The 5805-nt window shown below is 49.3% G+C and overlaps 1 pseudogene; it reads right to left on the bottom strand.

Annotated features, from left to right (window-relative positions):
• Nucleotides 1-214: 214 nt before the first annotated feature.
• On the bottom strand, nucleotides 215-4401 carry LOC147883917 (protein FORGETTER 1 pseudogene; annotated as a pseudogene).
• Nucleotides 4402-5805: the final 1404 nt, after the last annotated feature.

The following is a 5805-nucleotide window of genomic DNA, read 5'->3' as shown; positions in this document are numbered from 1 at the left end:
TATGAGAAAATTTTTATGAGTTCTCTCGTAACTACATGAAAGTGTACTCTTAAAAAGCCTTGGGGCCCAAAAACACAGAAAACAAGGACCATTGATTCTTGGATTGCCCTGTTATCCCGTTTCTTTCCATATTTTCCTAACTTCGAGATCAATCCTTGTGACTTAATTGCTTTATTCTTCTTTTTGGTTGTATTCATACTATTCAAATGCCCACATCTATAGCAAGCACAATAGATTATCTTTTACAATATTCATTTTCCACGAGACCATTGGCTTGCTAAAAATTTTAAAAGAAATATAAACCCAAGTGCTTAAATTGATCATGAATCTCTTATAAATAATAACCTCTTGCAAGGGATGTCAAGAGCCTTGAAGCAGCGCTAGGAGGAAGGTCCACTCCTATTAATCGTTCACCAGATGTGGTCTCTGCTCTCACAATGCGTAAGATTCTGTCCTTCAAAAACCTTTCCTGCCCAAGAGCCTCTTCTACTGAACCCCACAATGGAAGAATGAAGCCTGAAAGAATTTTCTTCTGAACAACTGCAAGCCCTTGCTGGCATGATAGTTCAAAACTCCTAGTCCATGCTTCCTTAGCTGACAGGCCTTCCAGTTTTCCAAAAGCTTGTTGAAGCGTTTCCAATGGCAACAGACGCAAATTATCTCCAGAACCAGAGTATGGATGATAAATTCTGAAACGAGGAGGGAATGAACCAGGCCTTTCTATCGCCAGTATCGTGTAAATTGATCGTTGCCCTTTACCCTCGTAGAACCCATTAAACATCGGTGTCAGCTGCCCTTCACAGCTCTCTTCTAATAGCTGCTGGGCAGCTTCCCAGCTCAGTCCTCGATGAATGTCAAGAACATGAAGCTTTGTTTGAGCACCAGACTCAGCATCCACAAACACAGTCTTTGGCGTCTCTGCAACCTCTATACGAGCCCCCTTTATATACTTGGTTCCAGTGTCCCAGTCTCCCGTCATACGGGCAAGCTTGACAATCCGGTCCATGATCTTCACAAACCACCCAAAAAGGAAATTCTGTGTGTCAGGATCTAGGCCAAGAAGCCGATTCAGGAATCTCCCAACGTCATGCCTGTCTGTGTCTGCAATAAACTCATTTGAGGACAGGGAGTCGTACTGACACCAGCTGTCCTCATCTTTGTATTGATACCAGCTCTGCATCCTTGATGACGCTCTTCTCCATCTCTGTTTGTTGATGCTTGTGTTGCTCCGCACAATGCCAACCGACCTCAGTGCCTTCCGTGCATGGTTGTGTAGCTGAGTTGGATCCACCTTCATGTTGACTTGGCAACCAGGACTGGGAGGAGGCATGATGTCTTCTCGGCCCAGAACAGGTAACTCATGGCTTGTCTTCCCCATAATCGCATCATACAATTTACCCAGTGCTTTCCTGCCATGAACGGAATCATAATTGTATGCACTCAACGATGGACCAGCCCGACGATCACCCTGGGTCAATGCACCAAGTGACTCTAATCTCTTGGCAACGACAGATGCAAACCTCCTCTCACCACCCAAGCTTGTGAACAGGAGCTTATACTCGGGAGCAGATGTCTGGTTTGAGCGATGTGTGCGTCCGAACTGCTGGATAGCCTTGTCTGCGCTCCAAGGGAGCTCCAAGGTAATGTGCACCCTCCTCCTCTGATTAGGAGCTCGCTTGTCAGCTTGCAAGGAGATCCCCACAGATGCTGCCTCAGAGATGATGGCCACGAGTTTTTTGCCCTCCATAAACTGCTGCTTCTCATGCATGTTCACCATATCCAGAGTCACGTCTTCCTCAGAGCTCCTGGACCGATATACAACACTCTTCTTGTCTGCAGAGCGCACCAGCAATCCTTTTCGGCCAGTCATTTCCGCAACAGAATTAGGACCTCCTAACTGATCGACGAGTGTGTCCAGAGGATTTTTGGGGAGGTCGAGGGCTCGGATTTGAGCAAGGAGTTCCTCTCGTTTCTGCATAAGTTCAGCAAAGGGTCCAGAGGGTGCTGCAGTTGTGGAGGGGACTTCGACTCCATCAACGTCTTCTTTAGTTGTGAATCGGACGTCATTACCATCCTGCCCAATTTCCTCATAGGCATCTTCTAATACTTCCTCACGATTAATGTCTTCTGTGCTGTTTGATGAATCCTCCATTGCAGCATAGTCTGAGGAATCGCCATCTTGACAATCATCATCACTCTCAGAATCATTCATCTCTTTCACATGCAATCTCTGAGGCTTCCTCAACATCCTTCCACTCTTTGAGATGCCGATCGAATTCGAAACGCTCATTTTGGATTGGGCTGCAAGGCAGCTGCTATCATTCTTCCCACGTTTTCTCTTTCCTTGCACAGGGGTCAATTCCTCCCCTTTCCTTTTCCTGTTGCTCAGTATTAGGCTCCTTCTGCCTTTCTTTGCCTTTGCAGTCTGCTTCTTTCCAGGTGCAAGGAAGTGATTCTCCACCAGCTTCAGCAGCAGCTCTTTCGGTCCGGAAACGAAGTCATCTAGCTCTTCAGTGCCTTGCTTTCGGAGGACATCCTCGGTGGATGCTTCGCCGGTGCTTTGCAGGCCAATGACAGCACACTTGCCATCATGCACCACGTGCTTGACCAATTTCACCAAATGTGGGACCTTGGCTGCCATGCAAACGTACCTGAAGAATCGCTGATGGCTTCCCCAGAACATTCGCCACAGAGCAGTTGCCTCGTTCTTCTTCCTTTTTTTCTTGCCCCCCTCTTCAGCTGCATTGTTCTCCTCGGTTTCCTGAATCCCACCACGTAGCTCAAGAGCCCTGGCAAATTGCAGCCGAAGCTCCTCCCAGAATGCGGCCATCTTTGCATACTTCTCCTTCGTTTCTGAATCCAAATCAATTTCCACACTCTCGAATTCAGCACCTTTGAAACTCAGGGTTCGGCAGAGATACATGCCTCTGGCTTTCATTTCCATGGCTAAGAGCTCCAGCGCTCCCACTCCCCCTCTTTCCAACCCTTGCAGGAACGCTTCGAATCTGGAAAAACCAGTCCCAAGTCCCCATAATCCCAGACGCACCATGTAAGCCATGTTCCGGGGCTCGGATGCTCCGGTGGCCGAGCAATAGAGCACTCTGGCGAGAGGCAAACATTGCTGAAGGTCTCGCACAGCCCGCCCAGTTTGAGTCGATGCCTTCTTTGATCCATCTGCTACCAAGTTCTTCGCCTTGTGGCATTCATCAAAGACGATAAGACCATCAAAATCCTTACCACACCATTCCTCTACCTGCTGGAATCGCGTTCGCTTTGCGGCTGCAGACTTCGCGATCAGGCTGTTGTAAGTGAGGAAAAGCACGCCTTCGTTCACTCCCATCTTCTTTGAATCCAGCTTCGTGTAAGAAAACTTGTTGAGGGCATTCAAAGGGACGCAACGAGCCCCGACATCGTCGAGATCTCTACGAGCGTCAAACTTGAGGTCGGAGCCTACGGAAAGCCAGAGTGCTCTCCTTCTCCCTTGCTGCCAATTCTCCCATATCAGCCCAGCGATAGTGCGTCCCTTTCCTACACCAGCACCGTCGCCGAGGAAGAATCCAGCGCGAGAGCCATCGGGAAGGAACTGGAGGTGCCGTTGCGAGGCGTAAACGAGGGTCTCGAGCTGCAAACAAGAGAGGGATCCCGATTGCTCGATTTCTTCAGCGATGGCGAGCCTGTAGGTCGGTTCTGGCGCTCGAGCCGCAGAGAGAGCGGTGGTTTCGACGACGGGATCCGGATGCGGAGTGCCAATGGACAATTGCGAGGGTCGATAGTCGATGAAGGGATTCGCTGGAGCGTCTTCTTCTTCCTCCTCGCCCTCCTCCTCCTGCTGCTGCTCTTCTTCAGCCGATTGATTGCGCCCTCCGCCGCCAAGAAGATAATCACGCGTCTGCTTCTCGCGTTCATCATCGTCTCCACCGCCAAACAGATAATCAAGCGTCTGCTTCTCGCCTTTATCGTCGTCTCCATCCACCGATCCTCCTCCTCCTCCTGCTGCGATTTCGTGGTTCGCGGCCTTCTCACCTTCTCCTTCTGCTGTTGGAATTTGGTCCTCTAGTGAATTATCTAATCCTCCTCGCCGTCCTCCCTCCGGCTTAATGTGCTCGGCCTCAGATGTATCATCCAATCCTCCTCCTGCTATTTGCAGATATTGTGCCTCTGCTGGATAATCGTTCACCTTCTGAAGCGTCGCCTCATCCCGGCTCTTCTGGGCCTCCAGTGGATGATAATTCGCGTTCTGAAGCATCATCGCCTGATCCTGGCTCTCGGCCGTGGCGTGGGGAAGCATCGCCCCATCCTTACTCTCGCACATGTTCGAATCATGCATGTGCGCCATCTGGGAGCTCAGGCTACGCAATCAAACAAATCTCCCGGAGAGAGTGCTTGTATATAAGGCGGAGAGGGGAGGAGGAGAAGAAAATTGCAGAGCAAGCTCCACGAAAGCTCAAGAGAAGAGCTTGCAGAGCAAGCTCTACGAAAGAGGAGGCAAAGGACGCTTGTAAAACAAGGAGGGGAGCCTTCTTGCCACGTGTCACTTGCATGAAAAAAACTTTTTAATGAAACCCAACACCCCGCCAAGAACAAGTTGAATACATTCAAAAGGCCTGCCCTGGAAGCTGAGAGGACCACAGGCAAAATTGGAGAGGTCCAAAAGCGCACAAAACTCCTCACATTCAATTACCCCAGGCTCCGGATTCGCTCATCGAGTATTGCAAGTCGCTCCCTCCGTCGTGATAAGTCACTGGTCATCAAACTTGTACCTTGAATTTCAGCGTTGATCATCAAATAGAGCCGGGAAAAACTAAGTCGTCAGTCGAACTGCAAGGTGGTGTCCCATTCGAAAGGATGGCCAGTCGTCAAGTCCCTGCCTGAAGTTTTGTCAAAAAGATGAGCAGAGGACAAGCTGTGGCAAGGTATGAGGGGACATTCGAGGATTGCAACAGTCTGAGGGTTGTCCTACAAAGCTTCTGCATTTACATTGATGAGAGGAGTTCGGAAAGGAGCTAAGGGAGCTTATGAATGGCGGTGCCAAGACTACCACTGTGTTGAAATCTGAGCTCATAGATGCCCTCGCTCCGCTTTTGGGTTCCGCATTCACCGTCAACGGCTGGGGTCGGTGGAATCGTGATCCCAGTCGTCCGATCAGGATCTTTTAATAATGGGAAAACGTGCTCAACATTCTGACTGGCTCTTTTACCAGTCTACCGGCTATTTCAAGTACACACGCATGATCCAACGGCTCGCGATGAGCACCTTACCGCAGTCGTTAGATCAAGTTTGCCGTCAGTCGTCACACGTCAAGTTTGCTCTCACAAGGAGTAGCTTGGAGTGGAGGCTCCATCGGCATTCCTTCAAGATCCCCATGACACATGAGTCACCATCAAGACCACACATCTTTGGCGTCGTTGCCGGGGAGTTCAAGGTATGCTTTTGCATTGCAATTGCCTTCTCTCATCATTTACCCATTGTACATTGTCTCAAGCTTTGTCTCAAGCTTAACTTGGAGCTTAGTTAGCGGAGTTGTAGGAGAGGAATGAGTGGAGAAGTGTGAGTTTAGGAAGAAAAAGAAAGCAGCTATCATTTTCTTTTCGGAAAGCATTTTGGATCATTTGAAGCTTGCTTTTTATGTTTTTTAGTGTTTTGAGTTGGTTGTCCTTACGGACGAGGCTATGAGAATTCTAGTGCAAACGCTAGGAAGGGGGGCTGCAACGCCACCTCCATCTTTTCCACGAAGGGATACCAACCCGTCAAGGAGCAAGCATGACACAATCTCCAAACTAATCACTAAGTTTGTAGGAGAAGGAG

The sequence above is a fragment of the Dipteris shenzhenensis genome, chromosome 27 (assembly GCF_047967505.1).
Source record: "Dipteris shenzhenensis isolate YYH24624 ecotype China chromosome 27, Dip_SZ_1.0, whole genome shotgun sequence".
NCBI classification, from domain to species: domain Eukaryota; kingdom Viridiplantae; phylum Streptophyta; class Polypodiopsida; order Gleicheniales; family Dipteridaceae; genus Dipteris; species Dipteris shenzhenensis.
Note: the sequence above shows the minus strand (reverse complement) of the source record. Positions and strands in the feature narration are given on the sequence as shown.